General features: G+C 43.1%; 1 protein-coding gene across 1 annotated transcript in view; it reads right to left on the bottom strand.

Annotated features, from left to right (window-relative positions):
* The window catches only part of LOC142673162 (uncharacterized), a 100628-nt gene that overhangs the window by 56337 nt on the left and 24578 nt on the right, over positions 1-19713 (bottom strand). The window contains exons 7-12 of the mRNA XM_075847173.1: positions 18448-18545; positions 18172-18283; positions 10144-10241; positions 9868-9979; positions 1844-1941; positions 1568-1679 (exon numbers count right to left, since the gene is read on the bottom strand). The gene's annotated coding sequence lies outside the window, so the exon portion shown is untranslated. The remainder of the gene's footprint in view (positions 1-1567; positions 1680-1843; positions 1942-9867; positions 9980-10143; positions 10242-18171; positions 18284-18447; positions 18546-19713) is intronic.

Raw genomic sequence — 19713 nt, 5'->3', positions numbered from 1 at the left:
ATGGCCGTAAGTCATCATCTTATTGTCCGGCCACGGCTTCCAGTCCACTTGAAAATGGCGCCGGGTTTCACTCTGCGAACGAGCTTCGTTTGGGTCTGTGTGGAAGCGGCGCATGTCGCTCCCACTCAGACGGCGTACGCTTCAGAGAATGGAACGTCTCTCGTTTGCATTCTCTATGGGGTTGTATGTGCCGTATTCCATCTCTGTATGTGTCGTTAATCGACACAAACAGAGATGAAAAAAAAATGGCAGCTCTCATACAGAAGGAAAAGTAAGAACAAAGTAAAAAGTAGAACATGAGAACACAAATAAATAACATTTATGTTAATATCATATTAAAAGCAATATGATAAAAAAAAATCATGACACCTTCCCTTTAAGGGATCATCAGCCCTCTTTGAAGGGCTTGGTAATGTTACGATTAGCAGCAGGACTGCTGCTAATAAATGATTTCTGTTATCTCTATGTTTGGGCGTTGCTAGACAATGCCCTTGATCTGTGTCTGGATTTGGTCATCATTTAGCTTTGCCTGGTTAATTAGGGCAGAGTACTTTTCTGGGGGCTAGTATATACTTCAGGCCTGGATTACTCATGTACTGGTTATACTGTTTCTCTCATGTGCTAAATTCTTTACAAATTCTAGTTGGTGATGTTTTTCTTGTCTATGTATATGTGTTTGTTTGAAGTGTGAGACCTGTTGGTCTTCCGAGAGATCTAGTTTTTGTAAAGTGGCTTTTATGTGTATCTTGGTATCAATAGTTCCCCTGGTTTGTTTGCCTTTCCTGTGCATTTGATCTGCTGCCAAGGTGTTGTCTTTCCCTGCTGTGGGATAGTATTCAGATAGGGTCAGTTAGTGCTGTTAATTCTTTCCCACTGTCTATTCATCTGTTAAAGAGGCTCTCTCACTAGTTTAGTAATGCCCTATCTCCTAGCTAATCTAATAGGCGCTGTCACACTGACAATGCTAGTGAAAATTGTGCGTTTATTACTTTAAAAGTTATGAGCTTTTTTCTAAATATGTAAATGAGCCTTTATTAGACAAGTGGGTATCAACAGCAGCGATTCTCTTTTCGTGAAGCTACCTCACAGCCTCTGACGCTGTCCTATCAGCACGAAGCTGCTTCACACAGAATGAGAGAATGAAGCTGGAGGGAAGGGGGATCACTTTAAACAGCCACATCTCGGGCTGTGGACCACCTAGAACAGTGGTATATGAAAGATGAGATTCTAATGTTTCATATGACACCAGAATTGCAGTTCTAGCTGTGACACAACCGGAGATATTGCCATTTAAATACACAGTCGGGAATGGAAGCTGTATACTATATGATCACACTGTGTTGCTGGGCCGGGAAGGGGTAGAAGCTGTATGACGATTGGATAGTGTCCTACAGAAAACATTACACTGTTAGGAGATAGGGTATTAATAAACTGGTGACAGATCCTCTAACTGCTTTCATGCTATTCATCTGCCATCCACTCCATTTATGCGCCTCCATCTTCTACTAACTTTAGTGTTCGGTTCAGCTTTTCGCTGAAGTCCCTTTATGAATTAATTATTACTTACCTGTGGTAACACCTCCTGGAATTTCCTCCTCCACTTCACTCTTACACGGTTGATCGCCCCTCACCCACTCTTCTTCTTCATCCTCCGCTTTAATATTAGTCAGATCTTCCCCCTGATTTCACATATGTAACAATTCAGTACAATACAGCAGAGTGCGAAGAATCTAACACATCAACATAAGAAACCACCAAAATCTATGACCACATTTATGATCGCAAGACCCAAAAGCTCCACACCCCCCTATATAGATCTGGTATAGGGCACAGCTTCATTTACCTGATGATTCTCTGGGACATTGTGATTTTCCTCTGGACAGTCCTGGGAATACAGAGGACTGGGACATCTCTCTGGTGGATTTCTCCTAATGGATCCATCTGTAGCAAACACACAGTGAATGAATACATGACCATTGTATATCTGTCTATATATCAGACACTTCCCTCAAGACCTGCAATTCCATGTTTACTTTTAGAGCGTAAATTAATTATAGTATTTGTGTCCCCACCACTGTTTCCTATAAAGTGCGTGGCTGTGCTCACTAAACTAACACTAAGTCCGCGCACTGTCACGGCCGGTGGGTGGATGCAGTGGCAGATCATGCCGGTGGTGTCGCTAGCACTGGAGGGCGGACCCGGCGCTAGCGACAGCCACATTCACTTGCATCTGCATCCTCAGGATGCAGATACAAATAATGCAGCCTATAATGCGTTGGGAAGACCCCCTTCACAGGCTGGCATGATAACGGCAATGCATAACGGTGGTCTGCGCAAGCGGTTCTGCCCGCAAGGCTGTGCAGCGCTCTGTCCGTTGCGGGAAAGAGGAAAGGTAAGTAAAATATAAGGCTATGTGGCACTATTTATAAGAGGAGTGGCTGTGTGGCACTATTTACAAGAGGGGGGCAGTTTGGCACTATATACAAGGGCGTGCCTAGTGGCAGTATATACAGGTTCTGTGTCGACGCCCATGGTTAATTAGCCTTCATCAGCTCCAAGGTCTGCTAGAGTGACACGATCTGTTACCACTCAGGCTTGCAGGCTGAGGAGAGGGCGAACCTATCACAGCCTGGCCTGATGGTTCTAGCTCCCGACCTTGGTCTATTTATACCCTCACTTGCATCAGGTTCCTTGCCTATGATTGTCTGGTATCCTGGCTCTGCGATTTCTGCTATTTACCTGATTGACCGCTGTTACATTGACCCTGACTTGCCTGACTTCTCCTGCTCTGATTTTGCTACTACTTACTCCCCTGGTTTGATTCGGCTCGTTCACCTCTGCCTGTTGCTCACAGTGTTTCCGTGAGCAACTGCCCCTACTTCCCCCTTTGATTCTGTGTGCCCTTGTCTTGTGTTGCCTGTCTTGCACTTACTGAGCGTAGGGACCGTTGCCCAGTTGTACGCCGTCACTTAGGGCGGGCCGTACAAGTAGGCAGGGACTGAGTTGCGGGTAGATTAGGGCTCACCTGTCCGTCTCCCTACCCCGATTCATTACAGTTTGACACAATTATATTCAGGAGCATAGTGTTTGGTGCTATTATATTTAGGGGCACAGTGTGCGGCACCATGATAATTTTATCTTTGTTTATAGGTGTGGAAATATAGGTAAAGTGATGAGCCAAAGACATCGGAGTGGCAAAATCCGCAGAAATGGGTCATGGCTGGGAGAAGTCGCCATGAAGTTTATTATAGGAAATCCTTGTATTTCACAAAAAGTCTTTGTGCAGTCTAGGACTGATAGACAAATGGATATTACCATTCCCCTTGTCAGGAGGACGTGTCCCTTCACAGTGTGATACTGTCTGTATGTAGGGACACAGTCCTTTGACAAGGGGAATCGTAACACGTATTTGTGAATACTTACATAAAAAGGTAGTGCTAACAATAGTTTATAGCTGCAGTACTGGGGATTGGTGCTAAATATGGGCCTAACAAAGAAGCCATCGGTGAGGGCCTATTGGTCCACTGATATTCTTTACCACTGCCCCTTATACCGCACCACAACACCCAGGGCTCGTTTTGAGGCAATACAGAAGTTTTTGCACTTCAATGATAATTCCCAGTGCCCTCCCCCCCAGGATCACCCAAATTTCGATTGACTCTATAAAATTAGACCCCTTATTTCCCATTTGGCCCAAAAGTTTTCCATGTCATATACCCCTGGAAGAGAAATTGCTATTGACAAGTCCCTGGTGCAATTGAAGGGAAGGGTGAAGTTCAGGCAGTATTTGCCCAACAAACGTGCCAGGTATGACATCAAGATCTACAAGTTGTGTGAGTCGGAGTCGGGCTACACACATACTTTTAAAATATACGAGGGAAGAGACAGTCAGATTGAACCCCCAAACTGTCCACCCGTCCTGACTACAACTGGGAGGATTGTCTGGGACCTCCTGCACCCAATGTTTAAATCAGGGGTACTACTTGTATATTGACAACTGGTACACAAGTGTACCCCTTTTCAAATGCCTGGTGGAACAAAAAACGGTGGCGTGTGGGACGGTCCGCAAAAACCAGAGACCGCTCCCAAAAACCCTTCTCGGCCAACCCCTGCAGCGTGGGGAGAGCAGGGCGGTCCAAGGCGAAGGGGTCCTATTTTTGAAATTCAGGGTTCAAGAAGGATGTGTTGATGCTAACATCCATTCATGATGCCACCTGCTCTCTTGTCCCTGTGCGTGGTGCAACACCCACCACCACGTCACGGCCTGTCTGCATCCAGGCATATAACAAATTTATGGGGGGAGTGGACCTTTTTGACCAGATGCTCAAGCCGTACAATGCCATGCGGAAATCAAAAATTTGGTATAAAAAAACTTGCGGTGTACTTTATCCAAATGGCATTGTACAACTCCTTTGTAATATACAGGAGCACTGGTCAGGAGGGGACATACCTGGAGTACCAGGAGAAGGTAATCAAATCCCTTCTCTTTGGGAATGTGGCAGAGGTAGGAGAAAGTTCTGCCTCTGCAAGTACGGATGTCCCCAGGATAGTTCCAGGGCAGCACTTTCCTGGTGAATTGCCGCCCACCTCAAAAAAAAGCCACCCCCAGAAGAGGTGTCGTGTCTGTGCCAAAAGAGGCATAAGAAAAGACACGACATACCAGTGGAACACCTGTCCCACCCACCCTGGACTGTGTATGAAGGAGTGCTTCCGGATATACCACACCTCTCTGGATTTCTAAATTTTATTTTCATCTGTCCCTTTCATTTATAATTTTCGGCCCTTTCATTTACAATTGCCGTCCCTCCCATTTACCATAACCAATTCACCATTTAAAATTTGAACATCCTCATAACAAAACTAAAAATTCCCATTATAACCCTAGATGAATATCTAGGATTTGTAATATGGTGTAGTATCTGCACAATTTTTTAGGCCTATGCAAACATGAAATGTGCCCAAAAATCATCAAAGTAAAATAAGGCCTCAAAATCCTTGTGATGTTCCAATATTTTCTGGCCCTGACCATATGTCCAGCAACAGAGAATTAGGGCCAATTTGGGGGTATTTCTAAACTCAGAAGAAATATCCTGATAAATGTTGAGGTGCTTTTCTTCACTTGCATGCTCTGTGTCTGAAAATTCTGTCCTATAAATGAAGCATTTGTCATATGTTCTTTTTCACGCCAGATATCCACAAGATTCTGAAAAAAAACTATGGGGTTAATAAAGTGATCACACCACTAGAAAAAATTCCTTGAGGGGCGTAGTTTTCAAAATGGGGTCATTTTTGGGGTGTTTACACTGTTTTGGTCCCCCCCAGTGCATTGCAAACACGACATGGCACTAAAAACTATTCTAGCAAAATCTGCGCTCCAAAATCCAAATGACGCTCCTTCTATTCTGAGCCCTGCTGTGGGTCCAAACAGCAGTGTATTACCACATATGTGGTATTGCTGTAATCGGGAGAAATTGCTTTACAAATTACTTTTTGTCCTTTATTCTTTTTTAAAATCTAAAATTTCTATGTTTTTTCAGAAAACAAGTAGGCTTTCATCTTCACACGAATGCAAATAAATTTTGCAAAACAACTGTGGGGTCAAAGTGCTAACTATACCACTAGAAAGATTCATTGAGCGGTGCAGTTTCCAAAATGGGGTCACTTTTATCTGTTTTTACTGTATCGGCAGCACAAGAACTCTTCAAATCTGACATGGTGCCTAAAATATATTCTAAAAAAGGAGGCCCCAAAATCCTCTAGGTGCTCCTTTGCTTCTGAGGCCTGTGCTTCAGTCCGTTAGCACACTAGGGCCACATGTGGGATATTTCTAAAAAAGTGCAGTATCTGGGCAATAAATATTGAGTTGCATTTCTCTGGTAAAACCTTCTGTGTTACAAAAAAAAATGGATTACATATGAATTTTGGCAAAAAAAATGAAATCTGTAAATTACACCTGTAGATTGCTTTAATTCCTTTGAAATGCCTAAAGGGTTAAAACACTTTCTGAATGCTGTTTTGAATACTCTGAGGGGTGCCGTTTTCAAAATGGGTTCATTTATGGGGACTTTCTAATATATAAGGCCCCTAAACTAACTTCAGAACTGAACTGGTCCCTGAAAAAATAGCCTTTTGAAATTTTCTTGAAAATATGAGAAATTGCTGCTAAAGTTCTAAGCCTTGTAACGTCCTAGAAAAATAAAATAAGGTTCCAAAAACGATGCAAATATAAAGTAGACATATGGGAAATATAAACTAGTAAGTATTTTGTGTGGTAATACTATGTCATCCAAGCAGATAGATTTAAATTTCGAAAAATTCTCTACATTTTGATGTTTTTCACAATTAAATATTAAATTTATCGACCAAATTTTTTCACTAACATAAAGTACAATATGTCACGAGAAAACAATCTCAGAATCGCTTGAATAGGTAAAAGCATTCCAGAGTTATTACCACATAAAGTGACACGTCAGATTTGAAAAATCGGCTTCGTCCTGAAGGCCAAAACAGGCTCAGTCCTGAAGGGGTTAATAAATAAGTTGAATAATAGTGGTCCCAGCACTGAACCCTGGGGTACACCACTTATAACCGGGGACCATTCAGTGTAGGAATCATTGAGCACAACTCTCTGGAAACGGTCCTTGAGCCAATTCAGGTATCACTAAGATGTGTAAGACCATGTCTCGATCAGTTTGGTGGCCAGATATGCGGAGAGATGTAGAAAGGTTTGCTGTGGAATGTGACATCTGTGCTCGCAATAAGACATCTACAGCATTACCTTTTGGTCAGTTAGAACCTTTGCCAACTCCCAGGAAACCATGGACACACATATTCATGGACTTTATTTTCAAGTTGACCAGATCCGGGGGGAGAGATACCAAATAGGTTGTTGTAGACAGGTTCAGTAAAATGGCCCATTTTATACCCTTGTCTGGCTTGTCCTCTGCTGATAAGCTGGCTACTCACTTTGTTCAACTAGTGGTGAGACTTCATAGTATTCCTGAAAATATTGTATCTGATAATATTGTATCTGACATGGGTTCACAGTTTGTGACTCAATTTTGGAAGGCCTTTGCGCAAATGTAGGTATTGATTTTGGTCCTCCGCCACCTATCATCCACAAACCAATGGTCAGACAGATAGTGAACCAGACATTAGAGCACTATCTCCGGTGTTGTTTCAGATTTACATGATGATTGGGTCAAGTTTTTGCCATGGGCAATTTGTTTGTAACAATTTGTGTCATGCATCCACTAATGTCTCTACATTTTTCTGTTACTATGGTTTTCACCCATAGGCATCTTCATTTACCGTCAGTGCGGGTTTTGACATTCCATTGCTCAGACTGAGGATTAAGATGTTGAAGTAAAACTGGAGTAAGGTCCATGGGGCTTTGGGCTCAGCTGCCCTTCGTGCTAAATGCAATTTTGATCGCCACCGCAGGCCACATAAGTTCAAAGTGGGAAATAGAGTGTGGTTGTCCATCAAGAAAATCAGTTTAAGACAACCATGTGGCAAGTTGGGTCTAGATTTATTGGTCGTTTTAAGATTTTAAGACAAATTAATCCAGTTTCCTTAATGGTGAATTTACAACCAAGCATGAGAATGCCCAGGACTTTTCATTGTTCTCTTTTTAGGCCTGTGTATACTTTCAGAAGGGCGATCCGTAGAACTCCTCCTGTTTTGGTCCGTTGTCAGCCTGAGTTTGTGGTCCAGAGGATCCTTGATTTTGAATGGCGTGGCAGACAACTCCATTACCTTGTTGATTTACGGGGTAACGGCCCAGAGGAAAAGTCCTGGGAACAGCTAGAAACATCCATTCTGATAGATTTTTTTAGTTAAACAATTATTATTTAAGTGATTACACATTGTTTTAATTTTTAAAATGTTTCAAAAGTCAGGAAATATTATAAATTAGATTCTAATTTATAACATTTCCATATGCTGGGCACTAGAGGGAGCAGTTCCCAAAATTGCAGCATGGTCAATGTGGTAAAGCAACCTCATTGCTTTATGCTGCAAATTTGGGGTAGAAACACTCTCTCTAGTATCGTCACACAATCCCCCCTCCCTTCTTCTAGCTAGTGCCCAGGAGGGGTTTGAATCTTCAAACCTCCTACACTGTATGCCGCCATTTTCTGAGCGACTGCACAGTGTAGGAGGATTAGATACAGTGCTCAGCAGACAGTATAACATGAACATACACGAACATAATACACACATCACATACACGAACATAAATTACATTCTCCTGCCGCCACCTTCACTCCTATTCCTTGCGCCTTCGCTTCCTTGAACATATGGCCGTAAGTCATCATCTTATTGTCCGGCCACGGCTTCCAGTCCACTTGAAAATGGCGCCGGGTTTCACTCTGCGAACGAGCTTCGTTTGGGTCTGTGTGGAAGCGGCGCATGTCGCTCCCACTCAGACGGCGTACGCTTCAGAGAATGGAACGTCTCTCGTTTGCATTCTCTATGGGGTTGTATGTGCCGTATTCCATCTCTGTATGTGTCGTTAATCGACACAAACAGAGATGAAAAAAAAATGGCAGCTCTCATACAGAAGGAAAAGTAAGAACAAAGTAAAAAGTAGAACATGAGAACACAAATAAATAACATTTATGTTAATATCATATTAAAAGCAATATGATAAAAAAAAATCATGACACCTTCCCTTTAAGGGATCATCAGCCCTCTTTGAAGGGCTTGGTAATGTTACGATTAGCAGCAGGACTGCTGCTAATAAATGATTTCTGTTATCTCTATGTTTGGGCGTTGCTAGACAATGCCCTTGATCTGTGTCTGGATTTGGTCATCATTTAGCTTTGCCTGGTTAATTAGGGCAGAGTACTTTTCTGGGGGCTAGTATATACTTCAGGCCTGGATTACTCATGTACTGGTTATACTGTTTCTCTCATGTGCTAAATTCTTTACAAATTCTAGTTGGTGATGTTTTTCTTGTCTATGTATATGTGTTTGTTTGAAGTGTGAGACCTGTTGGTCTTCCGAGAGATCTAGTTTTTGTAAAGTGGCTTTTATGTGTATCTTGGTATCAATAGTTCCCCTGGTTTGTTTGCCTTTCCTGTGCATTTGATCTGCTGCCAAGGTGTTGTCTTTCCCTGCTGTGGGATAGTATTCAGATAGGGTCAGTTAGTGCTGTTAATTCTTTCCCACTGTCTATTCATCTGTTAAAGAGGCTCTCTCACTAGTTTAGTAATGCCCTATCTCCTAGCTAATCTAATAGGCGCTGTCACACTGACAATGCTAGTGAAAATTGTGCGTTTATTACTTTAAAAGTTATGAGCTTTTTTCTAAATATGTAAATGAGCCTTTATTAGACAAGTGGGTATCAACAGCAGCGATTCTCTTTTCGTGAAGCTACCTCACAGCCTCTGACGCTGTCCTATCAGCACGAAGCTGCTTCACACAGAATGAGAGAATGAAGCTGGAGGGAAGGGGGATCACTTTAAACAGCCACATCTCGGGCTGTGGACCACCTAGAACAGTGGTATATGAAAGATGAGATTCTAATGTTTCATATGACACCAGAATTGCAGTTCTAGCTGTGACACAACCGGAGATATTGCCATTTAAATACACAGTCGGGAATGGAAGCTGTATACTATATGATCACACTGTGTTGCTGGGCCGGGAAGGGGTAGAAGCTGTATGACGATTGGATAGTGTCCTACAGAAAACATTACACTGTTAGGAGATAGGGTATTAATAAACTGGTGACAGATCCTCTAACTGCTTTCATGCTATTCATCTGCCATCCACTCCATTTATGCGCCTCCATCTTCTACTAACTTTAGTGTTCGGTTCAGCTTTTCGCTGAAGTCCCTTTATGAATTAATTATTACTTACCTGTGGTAACACCTCCTGGAATTTCCTCCTCCACTTCACTCTTACACGGTTGATCGCCCCTCACCCACTCTTCTTCTTCATCCTCCGCTTTAATATTAGTCAGATCTTCCCCCTGATTTCACATATGTAACAATTCAGTACAATACAGCAGAGTGCGAAGAATCTAACACATCAACATAAGAAACCACCAAAATCTATGACCACATTTATGATCGCAAGACCCAAAAGCTCCACACCCCCCTATATAGATCTGGTATAGGGCACAGCTTCATTTACCTGATGATTCTCTGGGACATTGTGATTTTCCTCTGGACAGTCCTGGGAATACAGAGGACTGGGACATCTCTCTGGTGGATTTCTCCTAATGGATCCATCTGTAGCAAACACACAGTGAATGAATACATGACCATTGTATATCTGTCTATATATCAGACACTTCCCTCAAGACCTGCAATTCCATGTTTACTTTTAGAGCGTAAATTAATTATAGTATTTGTGTCCCCACCACTGTTCCCTATAAAGTGCGTGGCTGTGCTCACTAAACTAACACTAAGTCCGCGCACTGTCACGGCCGGTGGGTGGATGCAGTGGCAGATCATGCCGGTGGTGTCGCTAGCACTGGAGGGCGGACCCGGCGCTAGCGACAGCCACATTCACTTGCATCTGCGTCCTCAGGATGCAGATACAAATAATGCAGCCTATAATGCGTTGGGAAGACCCCCTTCACAGGCTGGCATGATAACGGCAATGCATAACGGTGGTCTGCGCAAGCGGTTCTGCCCGCAAGGCTGTGCAGCGCTCTGTCCGTTGCGGGAAAGAGGAAAGGTAAGTAAAATATAAGGCTATGTGGCACTATTTATAAGAGGAGTGGCTGTGTGGCACTATTTACAAGAGGGGGGCAGTTTGGCACTATATACAAGGGCGTGCCTAGTGGCAGTATATACAGGTTCTGTGTCGACGCCCATGGTTAATTAGCCTTCATCAGCTCCAAGGTCTGCTAGAGTGACACGATCTGTTACCACTCAGGCTTGCAGGCTGAGGAGAGGGCGAACCTATCACAGCCTGGCCTGATGGTTCTAGCTCCCGACCTTGGTCTATTTATACCCTCACTTGCATCAGGTTCCTTGCCTATGATTGTCTGGTATCCTGGCTCTGCGATTTCTGCTATTTACCTGATTGACCGCTGTTACATTGACCCTGACTTGCCTGACTTCTCCTGCTCTGATTTTGCTACTACTTACTCCCCTGGTTTGATTCGGCTCGTTCACCTCTGCCTGTTGCTCACAGTGTTTCCGTGAGCAACTGCCCCTACTTCCCCCTTTGATTCTGTGTGCCCTTGTCTTGTGTTGCCTGTCTTGCACTTACTGAGCGTAGGGACCGTTGCCCAGTTGTACGCCGTCACTTAGGGCGGGCCGTACAAGTAGGCAGGGACTGAGTTGCGGGTAGATTAGGGCTCACCTGTCCGTCTCCCTACCCCGATTCATTACAGTTTGACACAATTATATTCAGGAGCATAGTGTTTGGTGCTATTATATTTAGGGGCACAGTGTGCGGCACCATGATAATTTTATCTTTGTTTATAGGTGTGGAAATGTAGGTAAAGTGATGAGCCAAAGACATCGGAGTGGCAAAATCCGCAGAAATGGGTCATGGCTGGGAGAAGTCGCCATGAAGTTTATTATAGGAAATCCTTGTATTTCACAAAAAGTCTTTGTGCAGTCTAGGACTGATAGACAAATGGATATTACCATTCCCCTTGTCAGGAGGACGTGTCCCTTCACAGTGTGATACTGTCTGTATGTAGGGACACAGTCCTTTGACAAGGGGAATCGTAACACGTATTTGTGAATACTTACATAAAAAGGTAGTGCTAACAATAGTTTATAGCTGCAGTACTGGGGATTGGTGCTAAATATGGGCCTAACAAAGAAGCCATCGGTGAGGGCCTATTGGTCCACTGATATTCTTTACCACTGCCCCTTATACCGCACCACAACACCCAGGGCTCGTTTTGAGGCAATACAGAAGTTTTTGCACTTCAATGATAATTCCCAGTGCCCTCCCCCCCAGGATCACCCAAATTTCGATTGACTCTATAAAATTAGACCCCTTATTTCCCATTTGGCCCAAAAGTTTTCCATGTCATATACCCCTGGAAGAGAAATTGCTATTGACAAGTCCCTGGTGCAATTGAAGGGAAGGGTGAAGTTCAGGCAGTATTTGCCCAACAAACGTGCCAGGTATGACATCAAGATCTACAAGTTGTGTGAGTCGGAGTCGGGCTACACACATACTTTTAAAATATACGAGGGAAGAGACAGTCAGATTGAACCCCCAAACTGTCCACCCGTCCTGACTACAACTGGGAGGATTGTCTGGGACCTCCTGCACCCAATGTTTAAATCAGGGGTACTACTTGTATATTGACAACTGGTACACAAGTGTACCCCTTTTCAAATGCCTGGTGGAACAAAAAACGGTGGCGAGTGGGACGGTCCGCAAAAACCAGAGACCGCTCCCAAAAACCCTTCTCGGCCAACCCCTGCAGCGTGGGGAGAGCAGGGCGGTCCAAGGCGAAGGGGTCCTATTTTTGAAATTCAGGGTTCAAGAAGGATGTGTTGATGCTAACATCCATTCATGATGCCACCTGCTCTCTTGTCCCTGTGCGTGGTGCAACACCCACCACCACGTCACGGCCTGTCTGCATCCAGGCATATAACAAATTTATGGGGGGAGTGGACCTTTTTGACCAGATGCTCAAGCCGTACAATGCCATGCGGAAATCAAAAATTTGGTATAAAAAAACTTGCGGTGTACTTTATCCAAATGGCATTGTACAACTCCTTTGTAATATACAGGAGCACTGGTCAGGAGGGGACATACCTGGAGTACCAGGAGAAGGTAATCAAATCCCTTCTCTTTGGGAATGTGGCAGAGGTAGGAGAAAGTTCTGCCTCTGCAAGTACGGATGTCCCCAGGATAGTTCCAGGGCAGCACTTTCCTGGTGAATTGCCGCCCACCTCAAAAAAAAGCCACCCCCAGAAGAGGTGTCGTGTCTGTGCCAAAAGAGGCATAAGAAAAGACACGACATACCAGTGGAACACCTGTCCCACCCACCCTGGACTGTGTATGAAGGAGTGCTTCCGGATATACCACACCTCTCTGGATTTCTACATTTTATTTTCATCTGTCCCTTTCATTTATAATTTTCGGCCCTTTCATTTACAATTGCCGTCCCTCCCATTTACCATAACCAATTCACCATTTAAAATTTGAACATCCCCATAACAAAACTAAAAATTCCCATTATAACCCTAGATGAATATCTAGGATTTGTAATATGGTGTAGTATCTGCACAATTTTTTAGGCCTATGCAAACATGAAATGTGCCCAAAAATCATCAAAGTAAAATAAGGCCTCAAAATCCTTGTGATGTTCCAATATTTTCTGGCCCTGACCATATGTCCAGCAACAGAGAATTAGGGCCAATTTGGGGGTATTTCTAAACTCAGAAGAAATATCCTGATAAATGTTGAGGTGCTTTTCTTCACTTGCATGCTCTGTGTCTGAAAATTCTGTCCTATAAATGAAGCATTTGTCATATGTTCTTTTTCACGCCAGATATCCACAAGATTCTGAAAAAAAACTATGGGGTTAATAAAGTGATCACACCACTAGAAAAAATTCCTTGAGGGGCGTAGTTTTCAAAATGGGGTCATTTTTGGGGTGTTTACACTGTTTTGGTCCCCCCCAGTGCATTGCAAACACGACATGGCACTAAAAACTATTCTAGCAAAATCTGCGCTCCAAAATCCAAATGACGCTCCTTCTATTCTGAGCCCTGCTGTGGGTCCAAACAGCAGTGTATTACCACATATGTGGTATTGCTGTAATCGGGAGAAATTGCTTTACAAATTACTTTTTGTCCTTTATTCTTTTTTAAAATCTAAAATTTCTATGTTTTTTCAGAAAACAAGTAGGCTTTCATCTTCACACGAATGCAAATAAATTTTGCAAAACAACTGTGGGGTCAAAGTGCTAACTATACCACTAGAAAGATTCATTGAGGGGTGCAGTTTCCAAAATGGGGTCACTTTTATCTGTTTTTACTGTATCGGCAGCACAAGAACTCTTCAAATCTGACATGGTGCCTAAAATATATTCTAAAAAAGGAGGCCCCAAAATCCTCTAGGTGCTCCTTTGCTTCTGAGGCCTGTGCTTCAGTCCGTTAGCACACTAGGGCCACATGTGGGATATTTCTAAAAAAGTGCAGTATCTGGGCAATAAATATTGAGTTGCATTTCTCTGGTAAAACCTTCTGTGTTACAAAAAAAAATGGATTACATATGAATTTTGGCAAAAAAAATTAAATCTGTAAATTACACCTGTAGATTGCTTTAATTCCTTTGAAATGCCTAAAGGGTTAAAACACTTTCTGAATGCTGTTTTGAATACTCTGAGGGGTGCCGTTTTCAAAATGGGTTCATTTATGGGGACTTTCTAATATATAAGGCCCCTAAACTAACTTCAGAACTGAACTGGTCCCTGAAAAAATAGCCTTTTGAAATTTTCTTGAAAATATGAGAAATTGCTGCTAAAGTTCTAAGCCTTGTAACGTCCTAGAAAAATAAAATAAGGTTCCAAAAACGATGCAAATATAAAGTAGACATATGGGAAATATAAACTAGTAAGTATTTTGTGTGGTAATACTATGTCATCCAAGCAGATAGATTTAAATTTCGAAAAATTCTCTACATTTTGATGTTTTTCACAATTAAATATTAAATTTATCGACCAAATTTTTTCACTAACATAAAGTACAATATGTCACGAGAAAACAATCTCAGAATCGCTTGAATAGGTAAAAGCATTCCAGAGTTATTACCACATAAAGTGACACGTCAGATTTGAAAAATCGGCTTCGTCCTGAAGGCCAAAACAGGCTCAGTCCTGAAGGGGTTAATAAATAAGTTGAATAATAGTGGTCCCAGCACTGAACCCTGGGGTACACCACTTATAACCGGGGACCATTCAGTGTAGGAATCATTGAGCACAACTCTCTGGAAACGGTCCTTGAGCCAATTCAGGTATCACTAAGATGTGTAAGACCATGTCTCGATCAGTTTGGTGGCCAGATATGCGGAGAGATGTAGAAAGGTTTGCTGTGGAATGTGACATCTGTGCTCGCAATAAGACATCTACAGCATTACCTTTTGGTCAGTTAGAACCTTTGCCAACTCCCAGGAAACCATGGACACACATATTCATGGACTTTATTTTCAAGTTGACCAGATCCGGGGGGAGAGATACCAAATAGGTTGTTGTAGACAGGTTCAGTAAAATGGCCCATTTTATACCCTTGTCTGGCTTGTCCTTTGCTGATAAGCTGGCTACTCACTTTGTTCAACTAGTGGTGAGACTTCATAGTATTCCTGAAAATATTGTATCTGATAATATTGTATCTGACATGGGTTCACAGTTTGTGACTCAATTTTGGAAGGCCTTTGCGCAAATGTAGGTATTGATTTTGGTCCTCCGCCACCTATCATCCACAAACCAATGGTCAGACAGATAGTGAACCAGACATTAGAGCACTATCTCCGGTGTTGTTTCAGATTTACATGATGATTGGGTCCAGTTTTTGCCATGGGCAATTTGTTTGTAACAATTTGTGTCATGCATCCACTAATGTCTCTACATTTTTCTGTTACTATGGTTTTCACCCATAGGCATCTTCATTTACCGTCAGTGCGGGTTTTGACATTCCATTGCTCAGACTGAGGATTAAGATGTTGAAGTAAAACTGGAGTAAGGTCCATGGGGCTTTGGGCTCAGCTGCCCTTCGTGCTAAATGCAATTTTGATCGCCACCGCAGGCCACATAAGTTCAAAGTGGGAAATAGAGTGTGGTTGTCCATCAAGAAAATCAGTTTAAGACAACCATGTGGCAAGTTGGGTCTAGATTTATTGGTCGTTTTAAGATTTTAAGACAAATTAATCCAGTTTCCTTAATGGTGAATTTACAACCAAGCATGAGAATGCCCAGGACTTTTCATTGTTCTCTTTTTAGGCCTGTGTATACTTTCAGAAGGGCGATCCGTAGAACTCCTCCTGTTTTGGTCCGTTGTCAGCCTGAGTTTGTGGTCCAGAGGATCCTTGATTTTGAATGGCGTGGCAGACAACTCCATTACCTTGTTGATTTACGGGGTAACGGCCCAGAGGAAAAGTCCTGGGAACAGCTAGAAACATCCATTCTGATAGATTTTTTTAGTTAAACAATTATTATTTAAGTGATTACACATTGTTTTAATTTTTAAAATGTTTCAAAAGTCAGGAAATATTATAAATTAGATTCTAATTTATAACATTTCCATATGCTGGGCACTAGAGGGAGCAGTTCCCAAAATTGCAGCATGGTCAATGTGGTAAAGCAACCTCATTGCTTTATGCTGCAAATTTGGGGTAGAAACACTCTCTCTAGTATCGTCACACAATCCCCCCTCCCTTCTTCTAGCTAGTGCCCAGGAGGGGTTTGAATCTTCAAACCTCCTACACTGTATGCCGCCATTTTCTGAGCGACTGCACAGTGTAGGAGGATTAGATACAGTGCTCAGCAGACAGTATAACATGAACATACACGAACATAATACACACATCACATACACGAACATAAATTACATTCTCCTGCCGCCACCTTCGCTCCTATTCCTTGCGCCTTCGCTTCCTTGAACATATGGCCGTAAGTCATCATCTTATTGTCCGGCCACGGCTTCCAGTCCACTTGAAAATGGCGCCGGGTTTCACTCTGCGAACGAGCTTCGTTTGGGTCTGTGTGGAAGCGGCGCATGTCGCTCCCACTCAGACGGCGTACGCTTCAGAGAATGGAACGTCTCTCGTTTGCATTCTCTATGGGGTTGTATGTGCCGTATTCCATCTCTGTATGTGTCGTTAATCGACACAAACAGAGATGAAAAAAAAATGGCAGCTCTCATACAGAAGGAAAAGTAAGAACAAAGTAAAAAGTAGAACATGAGAACACAAATAAATAACATTTATGTTAATATCATATTAAAAGCAATATGATAAAAAAAAAAAAATCATGACACCTTCCCTTTAAGGGATCATCAGCCCTCTTTGAAGGGCTTGGTAATGTTACGATTAGCAGCAGGACTGCTGCTAATAAATGATTTCTGTTATCTCTATGTTTGGGCGTTGCTAGACAATGCCCTTGATCTGTGTCTGGATTTGGTCATCATTTAGCTTTGCCTGGTTAATTAGGGCAGAGTACTTTTCTGGGGGCTAGTATATACTTCAGGCCTGGATTACTCATGTACTGGTTATACTGTTTCTCTCATGTGCTAAATTCTTTACAAATTCTAGTTGGTGATGTTTTTCTTGTCTATGTATATGTGTTTGTTTGAAGTGTGAGACCTGTTGGTCTTCCGAGAGATCTAGTTTTTGTAAAGTGGCTTTTATGTGTATCTTGGTATCAATAGTTCCCCTGGTTTGTTTGCCTTTCCTGTGCATTTGATCTGCTGCCAAGGTGTTGTCTTTCCCTGCTGTGGGATAGTATTCAGATAGGGTCAGTTAGTGCTGTTAATTCTTTCCCACTGTCTATTCATCTGTTAAAGAGGCTCTCTCACTAGTTTAGTAATGCCCTATCTCCTAGCTAATCTAATAGGCGCTGTCACACTGACAATGCTAGTGAAAATTGTGCGTTTATTACTTTAAAAGTTATGAGCTTTTTTCTAAATATGTAAATGAGCCTTTATTAGACAAGTGGGTATCAACAGCAGCGATTCTCTTTTCGTGAAGCTACCTCACAGCCTCTGACGCTGTCCTATCAGCACGAAGCTGCTTCACACAGAATGAGAGAATGAAGCTGGAGGGAAGGGGGATCACTTTAAACAGCCACATCTCGGGCTGTGGACCACCTAGAACAGTGGTATATGAAAGATGAGATTCTAATGTTTCATATGACACCAGAATTGCAGTTCTAGCTGTGACACAACCGGAGATATTGCCATTTAAATACACAGTCGGGAATGGAAGCTGTATACTATATGATCACACTGTGTTGCTGGGCCGGGAAGGGGTAGAAGCTGTATGACGATTGGATAGTGTCCTACAGAAAACATTACACTGTTAGGAGATAGGGTATTAATAAACTGGTGACAGATCCTCTAACTGCTTTCATGCTATTCATCTGCCATCCACTCCATTTATGCGCCTCCATCTTCTACTAACTTTAGTGTTCGGTTCAGCTTTTCGCTGAAGTCCCTTTATGAATTAATTATTACTTACCTGTGGTAACACCTCCTGGAATTTCCTCCTCCACTTCACTCTTACACGGTTGATCGCCCCTCACCCACTCTTCTTCTTCATCCTCCGCTTTAATATTAGTCAGATCTTCCCCCTGATTTCACATATGTAACAATTCAGTACAATACAGCAGAGTGCGAAGAATCTAACACATCAACATAAGAAACCACCAAAATCTATGACCACATTTATGATCGCAAGACCCAAAAGCTCCACACCCCCCTATATAGATCTGGTATAGGGCACAGCTTCATTTACCTGATGATTCTCTGGGACATTGTGATTTTCCTCTGGACAGTCCTGGGAATACAGAGGACTGGGACATCTCTCTGGTGGATTTCTCCTAATGGATCCATCTGTAGCAAACACACAGTGAATGAATACATGACCATTGTATATCTGTCTATATATCAGACACTTCCCTCAAGACCTGCAATTCCATGTTTACTTTTAGAGCGTAAATTAATTATAGTATTTGTGTCCCCACCACTGTTCCCTATAAAGTGCGTGGCTGTGCTCACTAAACTAACACTAAGTCCGCGCACTGTCACGGCCGGTGGGTGGATGCAGTGGCAGATCATGCCGGTGGTGTCGCTAGCACTGGAGGGCGGACCCGGCGCTAGCGACAGCCACATTCACTTGCATCTGCGTCCTCAGGATGCAGATACAAATAATGCAGCCTATAATGCGTTGGGAAGACCCCCTTCACAGGCTGGCATGATAACGGCAATGCATAACGGTGGTCTGCGCAAGCGGTTCTGCCCGCAAGGCTGTGCAGCGCTCTGTCCGTTGCGGGAAAGAGGAAAGGTAAGTAAAATATAAGGCTATGTGGCACTATTTATAAGAGGAGTGGCTGTGTGGCACTATTTACAAGAGGGGGGCAGTTTGGCACTATATACAAGGGCGTGCCTAGTGGCAGTATATACAGGTTCTGTGTCGACGCCCATGGTTAATTAGCCTTCATCAGCTCCAAGGTCTGCTAGAGTGACACGATCTGTTACCACTCAGGCTTGCAGGCTGAGGAGAGGGCGAACCTATCACAGCCTGGCCTGATGGTTCTAGCTCCCGACCTTGGTCTATTTATACCCTCACTTGCATCAGGTTCCTTGCCTATGATTGTCTGGTATCCTGGCTCTGCGATTTCTGCTATTTACCTGATTGACCGCTGTTACATTGACCCTGACTTGCCTGACTTCTCCTGCTCTGATTTTGCTACTACTTACTCCCCTGGTTTGATTCGGCTCGTTCACCTCTGCCTGTTGCTCACAGTGTTTCCGTGAGCAACTGCCCCTACTTCCCCCTTTGATTCTGTGTGCCCTTGTCTTGTGTTGCCTGTCTTGCACTTACTGAGCGTAGGGACCGTTGCCCAGTTGTACGCCGTCACTTAGGGCGGGCCGTACAAGTAGGCAGGGACTGAGTTGCGGGTAGATTAGGGCTCACCTGTCCGTCTCCCTACCCCGATTCATTACAGTTTGACACAATTATATTCAGGAGCATAGTGTTTGGTGCTATTATATTTAGGGG

Source organism: Rhinoderma darwinii (assembly GCF_050947455.1).
Source record: "Rhinoderma darwinii isolate aRhiDar2 chromosome 1 unlocalized genomic scaffold, aRhiDar2.hap1 SUPER_1_unloc_3, whole genome shotgun sequence".
Taxonomy (NCBI): Eukaryota; Metazoa; Chordata; class Amphibia; order Anura; family Rhinodermatidae; genus Rhinoderma; species Rhinoderma darwinii.
The sequence above is the reverse complement of the archived record's forward strand: the minus strand, read 5'-3'. Positions and strand labels throughout refer to the sequence as shown.